At 42.5% G+C, this 23,571-nt stretch overlaps 1 protein-coding gene and 1 long non-coding RNA gene across 4 annotated transcripts in view; both read left to right on the top strand.

The window, feature by feature from the left end:
• Positions 1–23,571, top strand: part of ntm (neurotrimin) — a 577,382-nt gene that overhangs the window by 302,345 nt on the left and 251,466 nt on the right. The gene's annotated exons all lie outside the window — the stretch shown is intronic.
• Positions 18,332–18,934, top strand: LOC120442314. The gene is made up of 2 exons (XR_005614667.1): positions 18,332–18,574; positions 18,668–18,934. It is a non-coding gene; the product is annotated as an uncharacterized LOC120442314 (long non-coding RNA).

The raw sequence follows: 23,571 nt of genomic DNA, 5'->3' as shown, positions 1-23,571 counted from the left end.
CCAGAGGTACACGAACCAAAATAGTTTTCTCCCCACAATAATAATATAACCCACTTCTTGCCCATGTGCCAATTACCGTGCTCGAGTCATTTCCAATATTAGTGGTCCTACCTGTGAGTGTCACAGAGCACCAGCTAGGGTCAATCTCTCCCAGCTTGTATCTCGTTTTATCTGTAGAGAACTTAAAGCACGTATAGTTATCTTTTTTACTTGTGAATGGACCTACCTGTGTCTGCTTGTCAATTGGCGGGAAGAGGCTGGACAAGATTGAACAGTTACCAGCACTCACCGCTCCTCTAGTAAGTCGCAGCATGCAGTCGTACCCCCACTTGTCCTCTGGATACAGTGGTGCGGGCTCTGTAAACAACCGCGGCCTAGCTGAAGCACAAGCAACACAGTTAGACACCTGTTGTTCTTTAGCATTTTGGGCCACCCAGTCCAGCCAGAGGTTACTGTCACTGGCGCGCTCGATTAAATCCTGCGGCTTCAGCCTAGTGTAATCGACTGTCGACTGCCTTTTGGTTCGTGTTCCTCTGGTGTGACGGTTGGCGACCCATTCCCTCCTTTTCCTGTAATGTTTGTGACAGAGTTAGTTACATTATTATTCATGGGATTGACTAAGTTTATCCTAATTATCCCTATTGGATCCGTACCTGACAAGTCTACCCCAATTACCAGGTAGAACACGTTTCCTGGGCTATCTGACCTGGGCAGAGTATTCCAGGGGCCCAGAGAAAGTGTAATAGGGTTTTGGGCAGCAGAAAAATCCCTCTGAATTGCTATTCCCTTCAATCCCTCAGGCACATGTGGCTGCCACCCTACTCCAGTCCAACTTACCACGTTCCCCCAGCCAGGGGCGCACCACTGTCCTGCTGTGTATGACGCCAGTACAGGGCGGATTCCCCGGCTGGAGTGAGGGTTCCCTCCCCGGTACAAATATCAGGATGACTGCAAACCCACATCATATCCCCTCCAGCTGCTGTTTGCACCTTTACAATTGATCACTTCACACAGATCAAACGTGTATGAGCTTGTGGACCCTTTAACGTAGTCCAGTTCTATGCCATTATATGCGCTGAGACAATCATCCCTTTTACCTGACACCTCACGTTTTGGTCTTTTCCATGGCCACATCCCAGTATTCAGTTTCTCAGTTGGTGGTGGGCTGGACTGGCCTCCGTGTTCAGACAGGTCACGTGGGGCGGTCTGCAAGAAATACACAAGAAAACACACGGCCATAACTAATACTATCTGATATAGCAAGCATGTGGTTGTGAGAAGCATTTTTACCAATTTCTTCTCTTCACGTGTCCCATGACATGTATCTGATTCGTGTGAGTGCATTGTGTTGTGTGAGATTTGTATTTTTAGCATAAACTTTTGCTCTTTTAACATAAATTTTCTCCTTTCTTTTTCTCCTTAATTTGTTACCACTCCTTTGTGTTGACGTGGCGATCTCCTTCTTGGTTGTTCTTCTTTCTTCGGCCTTTCAGGTGGACTACTGATCGGCCCGTTGCACAGGTGAGAGGATTTATTATGCCTCTGATTCTCGTTACCACCTGTGTCTGGTGTAGCTGGGTTATCTTGCACCAAGCTATCGTCTGCTGCAGCACACTGCGTCCAGTGGAACCAGGTGTCACCTTTCCCTTTCAGTCGGACCGCTGTGGCCGTCCAGGCAGTCACCTCGTACGGACCGGTCCAGCGGGGCTCTTTCCACTTCCGTTTAATGACTTTCAGCCACACCACCTTCGCGTCCGGCACCGCTCTGTCTGTAGGTTGGTCTGTAGATGTAACCTGTTTTGTGACACTGGAGACAAGAGCTTTTAATTCATTCCAGTATTCTGCATGAGATCGATTGCTGCTGGTGGCTTGCTTCCCCGGGACCGCTGTCCAGGGCGCCGGAAACTGCCGTCCTGTCAGCAACTCGTACGGCGTGTAACCTGTGGATTGGTTAACAGAGCATCTTATGGTCATTAAAGCAATGGGCAGGGCTGCCACCCAATTAAGCCCTGTCTGTGCACAGATCTTACCCAGTTTGTTTTTCAGATTTAGATTCATTCTCTCTACTTTCCCCTGAGACTGAGGGTGATACACTGTCCCATACTTATGTTGAACTCCTAACATCTTCTCGACCTCTGCTAAGTCCTGATTTTTGAAATGCGTCCCATTATCTGATCTAATGCGTTTTGGAAACCCATGCCTAGGGATATAATGATTGATTAAGCACTTAATCACACTTTTAGCGTCTTCTTTTTTGACCGGCCATGCTTCAGGCCAGCCGGTCAAAGCATCTACACACACCAATAAGTACCTTACTCCCCCCGGGCCCATTTCAATCATGTCTGTAAAATCAATAACAATCTCTTCTCCCGGCCTCTCAGGCAGGAGAAACTTACCTGCTTCGGGTTTTACCCCGGGTTTGGGATTGTGTGCCCCACAGACAAGGCACGTTCTGGCTTTTTCCTTTATCATGTCCCTCAACTTCGGGTGCCACCAGTGACACAGGTTCCTTTCCATCTGTGCCACCCCGACATGACCAAGCCCATGAGCCTCTGTTATCTTCTGCTTCGCCATTCTGGCAGTTAGGACGGGACGCCCGTCTGGCCCCCGCCATAAATTTCCATCTTGCCAAGCTCCTCTGCTTTGCCACACCCCCTTTTCCTCTGGGGATGCCTCTTTCTGAGCCTCTCGGGCTTCTTCTAGTCCATTCGTGCTTGTTTCTTCTTCAGCAAGTACTTGCACCATTTGCTGTTTTCCTTTGTAGCCTGCTGCTTCCTTTTTGCTTCATCTGCTGCTTTTTGGTTTCCTCTTGACACCAATGTGTTTGCTTGTGAGTGTCCTTTGCATTTTATGATACTCACCTCATCGGGGTCAGCCAGGGCCTTTTCCAGTTCTTCCATTTCTTTTTTGTGGCAGATGGGCGCGTTTCCTGCCGTTCTGAAACCCGCTCTCTTCCACTGAGCGAGCTCCACGTGTGCTGCCCCGAATGCATAGGCTGAATCTGTGTAGATGTTCACTCTCTTGTCTTTAGCCAGTCTAAGGGCCCTGCTCAGTGCAATTACTTCTGCTCTCTGAGCTGATTGTTGCCCTTCAAGTCTCTTGGCTTCTTTCACCTCAAATTCGGTTCCTTGTCTGCAAACCACGGCGTACCCTGCTTTCAGTCCTTCTTCATCTCGGTGGCAGCAACCATCTGTGAACCAATCCTCGGCCCCAGGAATGGGCTCTGCTTTCAGGTCTTCTCTGACTTTCTCTTCAGCTTCAGCTTTCTTCACACAGTCATGTGGTTCTCCTGACCCCATTAAGTCTGCCATGTTGATTCCTTCATGTGTGAATGTCAGATTTGGTGCATCTAAAACTTTACTCAACCTCTGTTGTGTCAGTGGCGTCATGGTGAACGCTTGTGAGTTAACATAGGCCACTACACTATGTGTGGTCAGTACTTTTAGTGGATGGTCTCTTACTACATGTGCTGTTTTCTGAATGATTTTGGCGACCCCTGCTGCGTGTTGTGTGCAGGTTGGATGTCTCGCTTCTGTCATGTTCAGTCTTATACTGACGTACATGAGTACATCCCTTCCACCCCCTTTTTTCTGAAACAACACACCGTTTACGATTCCGTGTGTTTCAGAAACATCTAAGTAAAATGGCTCATCATAGTTTGGTGTGGCCAGGTCTGTGGCCCGTGACAGGTCTTGTTTCAATGCAATGAACGCCGCCTCTGTCGCCGGCGTCCAAGGGAGCTCACCCTTAAGGTTACGAACGCCCACCTTCTTTATGAGATCTCTCAAAGGGGCTGTTTTGCCAGCATAATTTGGGATGAACTGTCTGCTGTATCCTGTCAGGCCAAGAAAAGAAAGGAGTTCCTTCACAGTCCGTGGTTTCGGGTGTGTCAGAATTTGGTCTCTGTGTGTGTTCATTAATCCCACCGATTTGTGTGCGATTACTCGGCCCAGAAAAGTTACTTCCGGCCGCGCCAACTGAAGTTTTTCCTTGCTGACCTTAAAGCCACAGTCTGCCAATCTGTTCAACACTACCAGAGAGGCTGCTGTACAGGCCGCTGCTGACGGGGCTGCGATCAACAGGTCATCTACATACTGGATCAGTGTGCACCCTTCAGGTAACTGACACGGTGCCAGGGCCTCTTTGAGCACTTGATTGAAAATGCCTGGGGACAATGCAAAGCCTTGCGGCAGGCGTGTGTATCTGAATTTTCGGCCCTTGTATGTAAATGAAAAAATGTCCCTGAGTGACTCATGTAACGGGAGACAAAAGAATGCATTGGCTAAGTCAATGCATGTGAACCATCTCTGGTCCCATGTAATGGCAGTTAGAGCTGTGTAAGGGTTCGGGACAGGCACAGTGTCAGTACGCAAAATGGCGTTTATAGCTCTCAGATCATGTGCCATTCTGTACTTTCCTGACCCATGTTTTTCCACCGCAAAATCGGTGTGTTCCAGTATGACTGTGATGGCTCTAGCACCCCTACTTTTAACAGTCCTTCAACGGTTTCTGCAATCCCTTCCTCTGCTTCCGGTTTGTGTCTGTACTGTGGTCTGTTAATTGGTGTGTCTGACTTGAGCTGGAACAGCACGGGCGAACATTTAGCCAGACTGACATCAGTCGGTCCTGTAGACCACAGAGTGTCAGGCAATTTTGACAGTTCAGCCACAGCGTCAGGATGATCAGTTCTTTCTCTGCCATGTGTTCTGGAAATTTCTTGATGTTCCAACACCACCGCGTCGTTAGACAGACAGGTGATACGGTATGTTTTGCTTTTGGTGCGTACCAGACATTTGGGATCTGTGTTGACTGCCACCAAGCGTCATCCAGCGCCCGCCTGACCATCGACCCCATTTCCTTAGCCTGATGACCTTCATGCACTGCCAACGTTATGTGTGGGGCCGAATCTGGTCCCATATTGAACCAATGCAGCTGTTCGTCGGTGAATTTGACCGCCGCGGCCACCCCTTCTGGCCCAATGTAGATGTTATGCGAGCGCACATTCCAGGTCTGGCCCTCAAGGTCAGACTGGAATTGTTCCTGATATGTGTCATCATCTTCCCTATCATAAAAGAGAGTGACGTGGTAGGGATCGCGTGGTTGAGAGTACACCGCGAGACTCATTATCCAGGGTTTCCACCTTTGATATTGTCTCAGAATGCCTTCTTCCACCAGCCGTCCCCAGTAGATGTCGGCTGTGGATTGTTCAGAGTCTTTCACCAAGTATTGAGTCTTTGCAAGTGTTCCCAGGCACGGGAGTTGTGTTCCGCCTGGGAGAGTCACCGTCAGTCCATTAGCTGAGCACATGATAGTAGCTCCCAGTTTTATGAGCAGGTCCCTGCCCATCAGGTTTACAGGCACTTGTGGTGACACCACATAGCTGTGCTTCAAAGTCTGCTTACCCAGCTTGGTCAGAGCTGGATCTGTGAGCGGCAGAGTCATCGGAACCCCAGAGAATCCTACCACGCTAACAGTGTGGTCGGACAGCTTTGCACTGTTTGGTGTCGTCTTCAGTGTCGAGTAAGTCGCCCCAGTGTCCACTAGAAAGGTCAATTCTGCCCCTTCTACGGTCATCGACAGCATTGGGTCTGCCATTCCCCTGCTGTCTTTTCTCTGTGGGTTCCGTCAGTACTGCTCCTCGTCCCAGCCCCAGTCGGCCACTGGATACTGCGCGACCGGTGCTGCATCTGGGTTAGGAGCTTGGTGTCCTCCCCTGTAGACACCTCTGCCCCTTGGAGCTCCACGTGCCTGAGATCTGTAGTCTCCTTGTCCAGAGCTTGGGAACACTTCACGGCAAGCTTTAGCCCAGTGCCCTTCTTTTCCACATCTGAAACAGATATTGCATTGGTTGATCATGGAGTTCCCTGAACCTCGAGCTCTTGGCTCTCCTCTCCCCACGTATCCACCACGTCCTCTCTGCGAGCGGCCGGTTCCCCAATTTCCCGCGGGTCTTCTCTGCCTTTGGGTGTTGTCACGCCAACGGTCATCAGGGTACAGGTTTGGGTCCAGATCTGGCCAGTCAGGCACGGGATCAGGCTGGGGCCTTGCCACCATCATTGTTTTGTTTGAATCTTTGACCTCTCGTTTCTTTGAGTTATGTTTTTCTCGGGCTTCGTTCAGCTGTAATTTTAATAGTTGTGCCTGTGCCTCCTCCAGGTCTTTTTTATGTTTGTTCGCGGCGTCCTGTTCCAGCTGGAGTCTGTGGACCACATGCCGCTCCCACTGAGTCGAGTCGGCCACTGCAAAGTCTGGGTTCTTCTCTAAATCAGTTGTGACCGTCTCAGGCAACCCCTTGACCAGCGCAGCGCGAAACCACGCCCTGTGTTCTCCTTCCTGACCTGGGTGTACGCCTGTCTGTGACATCCATTGTTCTTTGGCTCTCTCTAGGAATTCCATGGGTGTGTATTTTGGGTCCCAAATGATCTTTGGAATGGACCCTGAATGGGGTGTTATGTATTTTTCACGGACTGCGTCGGCTAGTGCATTCTCAACTCTACTAAATGGCACATCATTTGGAAGTTCCGTGGTCCTGGCTATCTCCTCTACGTCTCCAAGCCCTCCGGCTAGCATGCATCTTCCTCCGAGAGCGCGGAAGTCTCCCAGAGCAAGCTCCTCCCCTTCTGTTAACCTTCTCAACTTCCTCAACCAAACTGCCCCACCCTCCGTTATAGGTGGAAGCTGTTTAACCAATGCTTCCAAATCTCTCACTTTGTATGCTCGATAGACTGGTTCTTGCTTTGGACCCTGCATTAGCGGCATCTCAAATCTACGCAGATCATACTTTCCATCGTCCGTGAAAATCGACTTCCGGGTGGGTCTCTTGTCCTGCTTCATGGCTCTTCTGTTGGTCACCCTTGTTTTCTCTTGATTGCTGTGTGTTAAAATGGTTCCGGAACGTAAGTGTTTCCCCACCACATCGGGACTGGGTGGTCCGGCGATATCTTCAGTATCTTCAGCTTCCTCTTCTCCAGATAGCTCGTCCTCTTCCACCCTTTCCTTCTTGTTCTCCTTAAACACCTTCTGCTGTACTTCCTTAACAACTTTTAAGATTTCTGACAAAGCGGTTTTGTTTTCACACATCTTACCTCTTACTTGCCCCTGCCACAGGCCTTTTTCTGGGTCAGCGTCCTCGCCTGACTCCGGGTGCTCCCTTCTTCTTTCGTTAGGCAAAGGGGTGAACTGCACATTGTGCAGTTCCTCTCCTGGTGATGTCATACCGTCTGCTCCTGGTGTAGCACAGCTTCTGTTCTCAGCTGCCTCATTTCTAGGGGCTGAGTTCACACTTGAGTTATACTCACCTCCACCTGCTTCCAGTTGTGGGTCTAGCTCTATGAGGTCCACCGCGTTGGAAGGAGAGGTTGGGCCTGCCAGTCCGGCTGAAGCTCCCTGTGTCCCTTCGTTACCCATTTTCTGTGTCATTGTTGGTTGCCCGCCACCTGGTTGGCCTTTAGGTGGGGCCTTTGACAAGTTAACATCCGCAAACCCACTCACCACCGTGCCCATTTGCCCGTCCGGACCTCGCACTTCGCCTCCCGAGAAAGACATCACAGGCATTACATAGGGTGGGGGAGGAGGGGCTGTCGGCACATTTGTGGCACAGTGATATATTTGTGGTAATGAGTACATCCTGGCTGTATCCCCCATCAGTTCGGGTGTGGCAAAGGCTGCTGGGTGGGGTGCTGGTAGCTGTGCACGTGTGCGCTCCAGTTCCTCCTTCTGTGAGGACAGCATCTGTATCTGTCCTTCTAGCTTCTTATTTTCCTGTTTCAGTTCGTTAAGAGACTTTAGGATGCTCTTAACTTCCTCGTTGTCTTCTCGTTGCTTCTCCGTTTGCTTGACTTCCTCTTTCATCCAACCAGATACTCCTTGGCAGATGATCATCCCTTTGCAGCACTTACCGTGATTCTCTTTCAATGTTTTCATCTCTGTTCTGGTTTTCCTGTTCACTGAACGGCCCACTGTTTCTTCATGCAGCTGCTTCAGTTTTCTTTCATAGTCCTCTCCTCCTGTTTTGAAGACCATGTACAAAGGTTCTCTGTCTTCCATACTTTTCTGCTGGGCTTCGCACAATTTCTCCACAAACTCTTTCGTCGTGCGAAACTCTTTTTCTGCTGCTTTCACTGTTCCTGAACAGGCCATGTATATGGCCTTTTTTAGCTCTTCCATTTGGTCTTTCAATGGCTTATATGCCTTCTGTCCACTTGGTGTCGCACTTGGGTTGTCCGCCATTTTAGTTTTCTGTGAAGCACACAAAATGGCCGCTATTTGACCCCGCCCGCCAAGTTCCTTACCGACACTCACCTCTTGGTTTCAGAAGCAGTACAGCGGTTCCAAGAGTCACTTCCTCTTTTCCACCTGTGTAGTGAAACAGTATTATAATCAACTTCAGAAAGTGTAACGCTGCACTCCCTTGGGCATGCACAAAACCAGTCACAGTTATTACTCAGAACACTCACTGACCCTGAGACTGGCGCAATATGTTTGTTTTCAAAGCTTAAGTCAGAAAACACCCTGTGCGTGAATGAGAAATCAAATGAGAAATCAAAACCAGCTCAGTCAACCCAAGAACCAGGCTCCTTGAAGCAGGGTTATCACATCAAGGCTATTTTGTAAAACACCACACCTCTTAATATACTTTCAGTTTCTCAGTCATTCTACGCATATGAGGGCGTCATGGCCAGACACCTACGCACCAGATAATTGACGGCTCCACATGTCCTTCAGTTATGTCACAGACAAATAAAATGCCAAAGCAAAGATTAAGTATTTCACCATAAATGTATAATTCAAAATGACTCTCCTGGCCTTCTCGGGTTAACTCAGCGCTCCACGAGAAATAGTTTAACATGTCACCTCACTCCCCAAGGGGGAGCTAGACCGCACCCTGTTGTCTGTGTGTAAAGTCTCGTTTAATGTTTTAATTCAACAAAAAATAACAAGGTGCACATGAATATTCACTATTTCAAACTCTAACTCAAAGTCAGGCACTTCAACAATCTGTGTTGTTGTAGAAATTAATAAAAAACAGTTCAACATACTGCCCACTGCAAAAGAGGAACTAGATCTCAAATTGTAAGTGCGTGTGAGGCCTTCAAGAAAGGCCCCGAGAAAAAAGGGAAGTGACCGCACCCACTAAGTCTCTTCTTCAGTTATTAGTAATATTTTCAAATTCTGCAAATGCACGAAATGACCACTTATTACCACACAAAAATCACTTTATCAAACCTCCTTTATTGAATTTAATCAACAAGTTGTTACTGTGATAGTAATGTTCGAGTCGCGATGTAATTTAACGCTCATAAGAAGGCTCATAAGATCTATAAACCAGATGAATTAGACTTCGTGCAATATCCATGACATCAATCAAAAAATCAGCCAGCCGTTCTTCTGCTATTACCATAGTTGTGCGATATTCATAGGGAACATCCACTGTTTCACAGGAAATAAAAACCTCTGTTGCAATACCTTCAGGTACTGGTCTTAAACTAACTGCCACAAATACTTCGGCTAAATTACCCTCCAATTCGGACCAAGGGATGTCAGGACCATCCATTGGTTATATATATTTAAAAGGGGACCCTGCTCAAATCTTCCTCTCTGTTTTCTCAATATTTTAACTTAAGATTACGTCCTGTCTCATTCACTGTTGGAGTTCTGGATCAGTGCACACGAGTGTCGCAGTTTAAATTTAAAAGAGGAAGTCACACTCAGTAACACCCCACGAACAAATGTCTGTGTGTGTGTGTGTGTGTGTGTGTGTGTGAATTTCAAACACAGGAAAATAAACATTATTGTCACAAAATATGCCAGCAAGATTGTTCTTTATGTTCTGTTCTCAAGTTTCCTAGGTTTCACTGGGTTAGACAAACTTCAAGACCTGGGCCTCTGCCAGACACTGAGACATGCAATATTCAGTGTCAAATCAGTCAACCTTGACGCCTGCACTGACTCAGAACAGGCTGAAACATATTCACCAACACCCCTCGAAAGCAACAATCTGTCTTTCTAAGAATCACAACACATTAACTGTCCTTAATCAACATTAAATATGTACTATCAATATTGATTGTTAACCAGAGTTACTTTGTCAAACAGTCCGTCTATTATCAAGAACCCGACTTCCTGAAATTCTACTGTACATCAGAAGACCTTGCCCAATCCAAGGTTTTCTTCGTCTATGAAACAATAACTTTATACCAACATGATCCTCTGATCATAACCAATTTTAATACTGATGGTCCCAAGTCATCAGCAGATGGTCAATCTGGAGTGACCGCAACCTTAGCGGGCTCTAAAGGACGTCTCCTATAGAGGGGGGGTCTCCACCCCTGAACTTTAAAGTTATTTCACCTTCAATCACCTTCAATATAATATCCTTTGATATTCTAAAGACACCTTATTGTCTTTCTTACTTTATCATACACAACATCAAGCTTGAATTTCTCAAAATCTTATGAAATTTCAATTTATCAACAATTACTCAAACAGACATTGATCAGTAATTTAGCTGAGTAAATTTAGAATATACATTTCAATCAACACATTTTGATTTAACAGGCTGTGCCTACCTTTTTTGTCAGGGCCCTGAACACTCAGCCGAACCACTGGGTCACGTCTGCCCGTCTGACCACCTCCGGCCTCGATTGCCCCCACCAGAACCACAGGACTGGGTCAATGGACTCAGATATCCGGGTCACGGCACCAAAACTGTCCCGATTCGAAATACTGAGATCCAAAACAAAATACCAAAGGCCCAGAAGGATGCAATCAAACGGAAGAGTTTATTGAATACACATGCGGGGAGGTACGAACTGCCAAACATCAGTTGTAGAACTCCACCCAAAAAGACACTTCAGATTGCTTTTGATTCATCAGGGTTGACGCCCCCTCATGCGTTTACAAAGATTGTGATATATCAGATACAGTAAATATTCATTTTCATAAGCTAAAATAGACATAGAAGTTCCTGTCTCTATCACATTTTCCGTATAAGGCCACTCGCTGCATCCTCCAGATGGTCCTTGGGGATGGCAGTCATCTGGCCACCTCTTCTGTCACCTGTAACTGGGCAAACTCAAATACGACAAGAAGCTGAATACATTCAGGCCTTCACTCCAGCCTGTTTCTTGATTAAATGTATTATATGTGTTTTGTAAGCGTGCATGCATTGAACCTTCCATAGCTCCAAGCCACTTACTCCATGTTTCACCGGGACATTCACACCCAACGGAGCTTTCAACCTTCTAATTAATTGACTGAGCCACAACTCTTTAATAAGCACCAAATTGCAATGTGTATATAAAATGATTACCTTTCCACCTGCAATAAAAGAGTATTATGTGATTATGATAACACCTGTAATATAGACTTTAATGTAATGTTGGCAGCTTCAATAACTGTTTCAATAAAATGATTATCATATGGTTTAATGCAATGATCATGACTTAATGCAAAGTTAATTAATGCAATGATAATGATAAGAAGCATAATTAGCAGTAAGATATTTCCCTTATTCCACACAAGCCACTGTATATACACAAGTAACGTGTTCACAAAAACTCGTGCAACAATGTCCACAACAGTGCATGTCACATGTGACAAACATTTCATGTAGCATGGCAGTGTTACACAGATGTTAGCTGCTCTGAGCCCGGCAAGATCTGTGCATGGATTTGACTCCAGGATGACAAAAAAAAAAAAAAAAAAACCCACAAAGAACAAAAAGAAAACACTGACTACGTCTTTCTTTGCTAAAAAAGGAAAACAGGCAAAAGCTCATATGCCTTTTACTTTAAGCATTGACATACAGAAAGTAGTAGATCCTTAACAAATTCCAATAACATTTTAAAAGATGCCATAATGACAGATGATTTTTGAGAAGCTATGTAATATTTCAAGCAAATGCCTCTGCTGTTTCTAAAATCACTTGTTTGCTGCATTAAAGCACAATTAATAATCAGAAATAGGTGACTCACCAGTTCCTGGATACGTGTGAATGTTTATAGATGGTGTGTAGATAACATCACAGGCAGCATAATGTTCTCCATGGCTTCTTCAGCGAATTTCACATCTGTCACATGTGCTCAGGGTGAACCTACGCTCATATATGAGCACCTTTCTCATCCTGTTTCTTCTCATCTGGGGAGAGATCTTTCCCATAGCTTTAATGTATGGCTCATTAATGTTATCCTTTTATGGTTACTAAAGCTGTGCACATCATTCTTGCTCTTAAAAACTTATACCAGTAGACTTCTCTTCCATTATTCTCCCTCTCCGAAATTGTGTTAAACTATCTGGTTAAATCCACTGCCCTCTTGTATCTTCTCAATACTGCCGTCATTTGTTAGAACTTCTCTATTTCTATTGTTAACTACTCTAACCTGCCACCCATCCTTTCCAGCTCGAGCTCCCTTTCTCCTTCCTGAAGCCCACATACAATTCACTATAAGTCTTTGCCTTTTCCATCTCTCTCATTGCTATATACCTAGTCTCCCAGAACTGTTTACTTTCTTCATCGCTCTGACACTCCCACTTTTTCTTTGCTAACTGCTTACTTTGAATACCTTCCTGTACTTCTTCATTCCACCACTAAGTCTCATTATTCTCTCTCCAAGATCCACCAAACACCTTCTTGGCAGTTTACCACATGAACTTGAGATGACTGCCAAAAACCAGGGAACCAGATGTAGGAAAGCACATAATGACAAGATGAGTGACTGATTTAAATCTGAATTGGACCTCTGTGGTGCCTTTTTAATGGAATAAGCACTACATACATATCAACAGTATTAACTGAAAAAAATATAAAATGTACAAATATGAAATCTGATGTAAAAAAGTGAATATGTAAATAAATAGTGTTATGTATATACATTTTGGGTTATTGCACATAGAATTTGGTATTGCACAGTGGTGGCTTATAGAGGGAAATGGAGAAATGGGAAAATGGGGGGTGGGGGTGGGACTGTGTTATCGGTACATGTATGTATTAAGGGTGACTACGACAACTGCATTGCCGTTGTTCTCTTCCCCCACAGGTCTGCTTTATTATTTTTCAACGGCTCAATTTAGGCAGACGCCCTACAGGGGCCTATAGGAAATGGCCCCGATGATTCAATGGCATAAATTTGATAAGAATTACTGTAGTGGAGTTTTTAATGAAGTTTGAGAATATTTGGCAATTTGTGTATGCCATTTGATGATGTGATAACAGCATATTGTCTTATCAGCTGTAGCTTTATTAATATCTCATAATGCAAGGGAAAAGCAATAGAATTTCAATTTTTAGGCATTTATGGGTGGCTCTGGCTGAGGTGGTTGAGTGGGTTGTCTACCACTAGGTCATTGGTACGGGTACTAAGGTCCATTTGCCAAAGTATCTATGGGGGAGTCTCATTATTCAGAACAACAACAGCTACATGTGATTAATTATTGTCTTCTAATTACAGTCACAGTATTGGAAGACTTTAGGTGATTTCATTTCCAATAATTTTTATTGTATTTCTATTGCATGTAAAACACACATATTTGTCCATTGCTTTTTTCACTCAGTGCTGGCTGAGGAGGGATATCTGGATTTATGCGATACATAATAAGTACACTTTATAATCTAATTAGTTCCCAGAAAAAAAAAACTTGTTGCCTTAAAAAAATACAGGTTAATTAAGATGACCAAGGTCGGGCAACTTACTTTTTCTAGGTACACTGTACAATCTAATTAATTCCCACAACTCAGAAAAAGAAAAAAAAAAGAAAAAAAAATAGCCAAACTCCTTGCCTTAAAAACTAAGTAGAGCTTATTCAATTTGAGCAAATTTGGGAAACTTATTCACTGTGAGTACACAGTACTAAGAATAACTTGATTTTTCTGAGTGAGCAATACTAAATGTTTATCCACTGACATAAACATTTCAAGTTCAGCTAAATTCAAAAAACATAATTTGTGGTAACTTAGTATTTTTAATTTTGCTTCATACAAATTGAATGCAATTTAATCACATTACATTTTGTCATTCTTGAATTTAAGAAATTTCTAGTACAACGACACTTAATATAGACACTGTATGCAAGTATGATTAACAATAATAATCATACCTGGGACCTGAAGCGGAGGTTTGGACCCGTAATAATAATTATAAACACTTCTTGTAAAATTAAATCAGCTCAACTTTTATTTGCAAATACAAAAGTTTATAAACAACATACTTGGCAATGTTACAATAAACAAGTATATTGCCACTATTGTAGCTGGTGTTATTAATAATCAGTGTTGGGTAAGTTACTTTAAATTAGTAACTTAGTTACATTACTAGTTACTTCTCTAAAAAAGTAACTCAGTTACTTCAAGTTACTCGTTACTTTCAAAGTAACTAGTTACTAGGGAAAGTAACTTTGGTTTTATTCAGAATTCTCTTGTTAATGTGTTGCTTCCGTAACTGGATACCCAGCAAGATTGTCAGTCTTCTATCTTGCTTACTTGCCACAAGTGCACTGTGCCACCTACCAATAGAAAGGAAAAAATAATGTGCACATTTCCACGAGAGAAATCCCAGGCCTGGACCGTCGTTGACCGCCGCCATGATTCTAGCCTGCTTTTTACATCCAACACAAAAACTGCAGTCGTGGTGCTTTTGATTGTACTCAGAACTTGGAAATTCTGCCTTCTGAATAGGAAGATGTAGGTAACACCAGACTGCAGATGAGCTGCATACAGAGCTGGACTGGGACAAAAAATCAGCCCGGGCATTTTGACTAGAGACCGGCCCACCATTATAGGAAAAATCATAAAGCCTTTGAATGAAAACAAACACTGTTGTGACAGTGGTGTACACTGTTCTGATGGTATATATGTATCAATCTATCAATTGTTTGTTGTAAGACTCAGATAATTATTTTTTTAAAAGCTAGGCATTTTAAATGAGAATAATAAAGAAAAGTATTTCCTTGCCCCCCCCCTTTCCCTGTTAATGCCCTACCTGGCCCCCTGGCATCACTTTGCTAGACCCGCCCCTGCACAGTTACCAGCTGTCAGCTACTTAGAAAAGGATCCTGGTGTTATTTGTCTCTCAGAAACAGTTGATAACTTCCCTTCAACTCATTCATGTCACCTAAAAGGTAAACCTGTTTCTACATCACCTGTTCAGCTCTGATGATTCAGTAAGGATATCTCCTGGTTTCATCTGCATGTTTCCCTCTCACCAGATAACCAAACCCATATCATGACCAGCAGCTTTACAGCTGTGGCTCCAGCAAACATCAGCTGATAGTAGCAATTAATATTAAATAAATTCTAACAACAGCTGATCAAGCTTAAACGTGCTGCTGTTGTTTAACGCGACATCCGCTGGTTTCCTCTTTCTGGCGCAAAGTGGGCGATAAATAAACAAGAGAGAAAAGCCGATCAGCTGATCATTGATCAGTTTCGTGATTGAAGTAGAAACGGGAGAGAATGAGAGAAGAAGAGGCAGCTGTGCAGCTTCAGCTTTGTGTCTTTTTCATTGTAGCTGAAGTCCGGGACAAACTGTGTTCCTTTTCACCTCAATACGAAACGCGTAATATTTTCTCTGAATACCAGACGATTCTGTTTTTTACAGGACGGTTGGCAACTCTAATAATTAACCGTATGAACAAAATAAAGTTCAACATCAGTAACATAGCACCCACACAGCTGTATAGAAACTCCGTCATGCTAGCTAGCACGCAGTACGAAAAAGTCAGCATACCGAAAATAAACTCCACCTAAACTTGGTTTATATCTGACCCAGATAGACTGCAGGTCATAACTTCTTACCTGAAGTTCAGTTCACCTGACACGCGGACTGGCGGCCGCTTTGGGTCTCTCCTCTTGCCTCCCTTTTCCTTCATCCACCTGCTGGCCTCCACCACTTGCTAATGTTATTGAATCTGTGGAAGCTCCGCGATATCCACCACATGAAGTAACGAGTAACGAGCCTATCTAAATCCCAGTAACGAGTAACGCGTTCCTGGTTTTGGCGTAATAACTAGTTACCGTGCTCGTTACCACAATAATAACGTAGTTACTGTAACGCGTTACTTAATAACGCGTTAGTCCCAACACTGTTAATAATATTCTAAATAATATCAAACACCCTTACAAACAAAGTCTCAGATTTAATGATTATTTTCAGGCTTCCCATAATATTGTATTGAAAGTTACTTTACCGATATGATCAATATAAAATGTATTAGTTGTTCAGCCACTAGTGCAGTCTTTAGCTCAAACTACACAGTTTTGCATTTTTAATCACAGAAGCTTGGCATGTTGAAATCTTTTTAAGGATGGTTTTTCTTTCCCCAGTCAAGGCATTACTGCCTGAATGACTGTTATGTATTTAGGTGATCCAAATGCAATTGCCCATAGAAAGACTTTAATATTGTCTAAACTTCCATTAAGTACAGTGGCATTAATTCAATTCAATTCAATTTTATTTATATAGCGCCAAATCACAACAAAAGTCGCCTCAAGGCGCTTCACAGCTATAGAGAAAAACCCAACAATCATATGACCCCCTATGAGCAAGCACTTTGGCGACAGTGGGAAGGGAAAACTCCCTTTTAACAGAAAGAAAGCTCCGACAGAACCAGGCTCGGGGAGGGGCGGCCATCTGCTGCGACCAGTTGGGGTGAGAGAAGGAAAACAGGATGAAAAACATGCTGTGGAAGAGAGACAGAGGTTAATAACAGATATGATTCATTAGATGTGGGTTGAAGCCTTTGTCTTTGTCCCCTGCCCAGCAGTTTTGATCTTTACAGGTGACTGATAGTATCTTACCTAGTGACCTAAAATAGGCACTCTGCCGGAGTTACTTTTTTTTGGGGGGTATGTGTGTTTAAGTAGTTTTAAACCTTTTGATCCACAAAAAGTAAGAGTAAAAGAAGAACTTGCTGTGTTACAGTGAGGGTGGGAGCAGCAGCTTCAGTCATGCGCAATTCATTTGCCGTTTGGACGCGTAGGAGTCAGCATCTCCTCCTCTGACATCAGCTGGGAGCGATTGCTGCGTGAGGACGATTCGCCACCTGTCAGCACTTTGACACGGGCGCGGTGCCCATGGCACCACCCACTGCTTGTTGAGAATAAGAGTGATACGTGCTTTCACGTCAAAAAGTTGTCTTCTTCCTAATAACACGAGCAAAAGTGTCCAGTTTTGTTGCTAGTCACTTGTTAGAAAAAAAAGTCGCTAAGGGGGTCTGAAAACTAAGAGTTTGTAACAGCAAATATTTATGTACTGACTCTGGTGATTGTGTTGTTCTTGTATTTTTAGATTTAACTGCTGCATTTGACACAGTGGATCATGAAATTTTACCTTTTCATTTGGAGCAGTGGGTGGCCACTGTGGAGGTATTACCCTGGAGTGGTTTATAGTGCTTTTTGGTGGATTGAACTTTCTGTGCTAGTCTTAGGCTACGTCCACACGTACACGGGTATTTTTGAAAACGGAGATTTTCGGTTTTCGTTTTAAAAAATAATCCCGTCCACACGTAAACGCAGACATGAAGGAAAACGCTGCTAGGAACATGTCAAAGCAACAGGTGGCGATATATTCCTAACCGTGTAGAAATGTTGGCCAATCAGAAGTCTAGAAGCCTCGGTAGGAAATAGTAAACAAAGATGGGGCATAGAAGCAGAACCGAGTCGTATGTGTGGAGGGACATTAACTGTGTGTGTATATGTAAGCATTTAAACACTGCAGAGAGTACAATTAACAGTAACAGTATTGTAGAAATTCATTTCACCGAAACAATAACATGGCGCACAGTGTGACGTCAAAAAAGGCGCACACCTTTGACGCTGTGTTTTCTCCGTTTTCCTCGTCCACACGTAAATGCAAAAACGGAGTTTTCGAAAATATCCAACCTGGCAGGCGTTTTTAGAAATCTCCGTTTTCAGTGACCAAAAACGCCGTTTACGTGTGGACGAAAGGTGCAAACGCATAGAAAAATCTGCGTTTTCAAAAATACCCGGGCACGTGTGGACGTAGCCTTAGTGACTATACATCCTTCTCTGCTATTTTCTCACCTGGGGTCCCACAGGACTCAGTTTTACCCCCCCTCGTCTTTTCTCTCTATCTGCTCCCACTTTGTTCCATAGTAAGAAAGTATGGTATTTCATTCCACTGTATGGTATTTGTTCCACTGCCGATGATCAGAATCAGAGCTGTAGTCATTTCAATTAATGATTTTGTATTTTTATTTTTTGAATTTATTGTCTATTAATTGTAGTTGTATTTATGATGTATTTTGGTATTATGAAAATGTATGTTTTATTATAAAATGTATGTATTGTGATTGTAAGCCCAACAAGGGACAATTGTTGAAAATTATGTAACATGGTAGACTAATGTGCCTGTGTTGATTCAGCTCCATATTATTGTGTGAAGTTGCACTGGGTTGGGAGTGGTTGTGTGTGTGTGTCACATTTTTGGTGAGCCAATGGCTGGAATGGGGTTGGACTAATTAGAGGCAGGTGTACTTGATTGCACTGATACACTGGTCTACTTATAGCCCACACTACAAACACTGCAACACTGCTGTGTCATTTTGTCTCTCTGTGCAGGTATGTAATGTGATGAAATCTGGTATGTTTGGGATGGATGGGTTTTGCGCTATGAATTCTATAGTAAATGTGTCATTTTGTCTCTCTGTGCAGGCCAGGGCCTATTATATGCCACAGCCTAAAGGCAGCAGAGTTGCAGAGGCTGGAGTGACCACTGGCTATATGCTTACAGGGTGGTGGGTCTCAGACGACAACTTCTAACCCTGTTAAAGGCAACACGTGGAGTGCAACTGGTCGTGTGGCATAGCTGGCTCTGGCCTTGGGACTGTGTGTTTTTTATTTGATTCATAAATGGGACACTGGACTGTTTTATATTTTATCTCTTGATTATTTGTCAATAAATTATCTTTTAGAATTTTATTGACTCTCATCTTTTTGCCCACGACTGAGACGGTTGGTCAGACCTAGAAGCTTTCTTTGGGTCTGTTACAATTAGCAATAACTATAAACTTATGTGCGTTACATCAGTTTTATATTTTGTACTTGGACTATGTTAAACTGCACTGTCCCTTTTAAATAAATAAATTCAAACAGACTGGGCACAGAACTAAATGAAACTAGAATACAAAACAGAACTCAGAACACTAGAAGTTATATACAACGAAGAAATAATAAAATAAGAAACAATAATTCAAAAAACACAGGGTCAGTGACCCAGGACCGTGACAAGAACCCCTTTGTCAATTTGTGTTCTTTGGCACAATACATCATGATAACTATTACAAACCTCTTGGTTAAAGTGGATGTTGAACTTTCGACAATCAGATCAGGGCAGTGGTAAAATCAAGTTTTTTTTCCATTTGAGGCAGGTGGCCAAAATAAAGCCAGAGACAGTAATCTATGCTTTAGTTACGACTTGGTTGGATTACTATAATGCAATTTATGTGGAGGCTGCTCCTTTAATCAGTTAGTGAAGAATGTTGCCACGTGTCTTTTAACCAGCAAAAGTAAATATGGGCATCTTTCTCCCTTTTACCTTTGCTTAAGTGGCCACGTCAACACCAAGTAATGCTGGAATGCCTCTGAAGACCATTGCGTAATGCCATCATACCTCATGTCTAATAACAGAAGACAAGAAAAGATCAGTAAAGAAACAATTTATGGAATGTATCTTTTAGAAGGACAAGCTAAATGACTTTATTTTCAATTATACAGCCTGAATTATGCATGTCTTAAGTTTGGCTTTGACTTTCACAACTAAATTTGTATCTGAACACAATTTTTGAAAAAAGAAATTCTATTCTGACTACTTCTAATTAGGTGTAAAAACAGCTTTCTTATGTTGCTAAAGAATCGATAGAATAGACAGATTTGGCACAGATGTTCAAAAGCAGCCACAAAGTATTAGAATAAATGTAGGGGTTAGGAATATATCTAAGGGTCAAATGCTTGTAAGCAATAGTTTGTGTGCAAAGAAAGCAGTGACATTGCATTTTCAAACCATATCATTTTGTAGATATATATGTAGCGCTAGGTATCTCTGGATTTAGTTACAGCACCCTGGGTGCCTTCCCCTTTAACAACTATTAGGATTATTATACCAAAATAGACACCCTCTGAAATAGGCTAGTTGAGAGTGAGCTAGCTGAACCAGTGATGGTGTAATCTTTAAAGTTGAACCATTAATGGCGTAACTCTATAGCTTCTAGTGATCTACTTACTAATCCAAAAGATAAAGGAAAAAAAATAGTGCAAACTCAGGGCATTTATTTACCACCATTCTCTTCTGGCTCATGGGGGATGCGGACGCACTTCTCACCCTCTCCTTCCCTTATCTCTCCTGCTTAGCTTCCATGTCCTTGTCTGGTCAACTAGTCGCTTAATGCAATTGACACTCTCTTGTCGACGTAGAGTCTAGGTTCGGTAGAGCCCCATTGTCCTGGAGCGACGTACCTTGCCGAATACACAATGGATGGGTGGCAGAAGTGGCGCGTGGCCCTGCTCGACTGCCCTTCTGTGTTATACATTTCATTCTTTTCTTTATTCTGCCTGTTCTGACCTGTCTCCCCATTGTGATGTTTGTGTACTGTATGCACGGTCAGAAGAGGTCCAATTTCACTGCAGTCAATTGGAATTGACAAATAAAGGCTTCAATCAATCAATCAATCAATCAATCAATCAAACGAGGAGCACACCAGAAAATAACAGCTAGCTGGTTGTCTCTAGGTGCATTCATATAGGCAAGGAGTCCCAGAAGTAAACCAGAAGTTGGAATTAAGGTCACCAAACTGTTGGCCAAACCCAAATTTTGGGTTGTAATAAGTCCAAAACGGTATTACTAGAATATTACAGATATTTATATTTGTTGGCCCACATAAACAGAAAATAATATTAAAACCGGCAATACACAAATAACCTAACCTGTTAACAAACACACTGTCCTTGGTATCTTGCAGCGCTATAAAGGCGTTACTCACACAAGTAGTCCTCACTCCTTTATTGCCGTTTGCAGTTCTACAAACCACGCTGTTGCGGCGTTGTGTGGCTGAACGGGGAAACTGCTGAGAAATGTGGTAGTCCCCCAAACACAGCAACTCAGTGTCGGGAAAACACAGTTCACAACTGACTTTTACTGTTTTTCTCAAGCGTTAGTAGCTAGTTGCGACTACATATCCAGCTGCTCACTCAGTCTGCCATAGAGCATGAGCCCCTCCTCCTCTCTCCTTCGGCTCGTCCCAGAAAACCAACCAGTCAGGGTTTGCGAAACACACCCAATCTCGCTGTTAACTAATCTCAGGTAAATATACAAACTAGTGCTGTCAATAGATTAAAAAAAATTAACTAATTAATCGCACAATTTCCTTTAATTAATCTCAATTAATCGCAATTACATGATCAATAGTGTGGTTACAATTATATTTTTTTCAACTTTATATTTAAGCTTGTAACTGACATTTATGCAATATAATGAAGTAAATGCAGAATAAACACAAAGATGTATGCTTAAATTCAAAGAGAATTTGAATAGTTTTCTTCAGTCTTTTGCCACAGGTTCTCTCCTTTGAAATACAACTTTTTAAAAAACCCTATATACTAATAGGTAAGTATACACTAATATATAATATATATTAGTGCTGTCAGAAAATTAAAATGTCTAATCAGATTCATCACAGGGTTACTGTGGATTAATTTTGATTAATCACGATTAAATATAATTAATTTTTATTCTATATTAATTGCATTTCATTTTGCAGGAACAAACAGACTTGAGAAAAAAGGGAAAATATACGCACTTAACATGTTTATTGAACATCTTGAATACACTGTAAACATTTATCCACTCTCTCTCTGTCATTCTTGAGGAGGCACTTCAAGTCCTTGAAACAAGGAACCATAGCTATGTAAAGCGCGTGTTCTCAACGATATTAATAGGTCTGCAGTTTGTTGCAATCCACTTGGCAATTGTGTCAGTCAATATTTCCGAGGTAGACTTACTGAGTCCCCGATGCTCCGTGAGTGGTTTGTCTGGGTGACGCGTTAGCCAAAGTCCTAGCAGCATCCCCGACTAACGTTGCGTCAATGTGATATTTTAAGCTGGAAGTGCTTCGGTGAAAAGAAAATTCCTTCTTGCACAGTGTGCATAATACTTTATGTCGGTCGACTGTTCCGTTTTATTTTTTTAATACTTAAATTTCCCATCGAGAGGGCCAATGTGCATTTATCATCCTCCATATTGAGTTGATTGGTTCAGCTGCCCATCACTACCAGATCAACAGCCTATTTGCGCATATGCAAAGGTAACTCTACTTGGACAAATTGCCCGAAATGCGTTGACAGAAACATTTCAGGGATTTTGAATCATTCTGCACTCCGGATTCATTAATTGCATTAAAAATTTTAATCGCGTTGACCACATTGATGGTGGATTAATTTGCGCTAACGCGTTAATTTTGACAGCACTAATTGAGTCACTTATTATTAATTAACAATTTTACTGCTACTTATATACACAGCTGGGTGCTTGTTTGGCTGTTCTATATACAAAACAACATAATATAAACTGTCAGATAATGAAGTAAAAGTAAAATATAAAATAAGGTGAAGATGCATAAAAGAATAATAAACCTTTATTATCCTGCCATTGAGAAATTTGGGTGTTACACAGCTCTTATAGCAAGAGGAATATAGACATAAAGTAGTCCTATATACATAAGCAACCAAAATTCGTATGCGTAAATAAAAATGTACAGTGATATATATAAAAGTGTACCAAGACATGTATAAAATGTTCAGAGATAAAAAAAAAAAAAAGGCAAGCCAAAAGCTCAAGCGGACTATGTGAGTTGTTTCCAAGTTAAATACAGTATCCAGTAAATGTACTTAGTTACATTCCACCACTGAAAAGCAAAATCCCCAGGTTACTTAGTTTTCTAATTTAAGTCAACTCAAATAAACTGAGCTGATGAGCTTTTTGAATGAAAATTACTGTTAATTTACTTAAACTGAGTGTTAATAACTGAGTTCAGTTTGTGTAATGTTTTTAATTAAGCCCAATTTTACACAGTTTAAATAGCTTTAACAAAGTTGTAGGACTGAAGTTTAGGCTCATAAATGTACCCGAATACATGTACCATAAATATGAAGTGAACCCCTTTAGTGCTGCGAAATGCACTGCTTTGAAATGAAACACAGTGGAGCAGCAGGCACTGAATCCTCAGCAGGTGTGCCCTTTACTTAGCTTTGTGTTGACATTGCTGTTTTATTGCATTGATTTCAGGCTGCCGTTTTATGATATTGGTCCTACAAACTTAATTTTCATCTTGTGTGGTTTGAGACTAAAGCTTTTAGCACAGTGTGGACAAGTGAAAATATTTCTAAACACATACTGATGACTTATAAGTAACGGTATTATAAAGAAAAGAACCATATTTCTTTGGTGAGACCACCACAGCTGTCACAGTTTTCTGTTACTAAACTTCACTTACATTGGCTGTTAATTGATCTATTGTATAATACTCATATAATATTACAGACAAATTAAATAATAGTTGTAACAT

The sequence above is a fragment of the Oreochromis aureus genome, linkage group 10, assembly GCF_013358895.1.
Source record: "Oreochromis aureus strain Israel breed Guangdong linkage group 10, ZZ_aureus, whole genome shotgun sequence".
In the NCBI taxonomy this organism is placed as follows: domain Eukaryota; kingdom Metazoa; phylum Chordata; class Actinopteri; order Cichliformes; family Cichlidae; genus Oreochromis; species Oreochromis aureus.
This window is presented reverse-complemented; position numbering and strand designations above follow the sequence as displayed.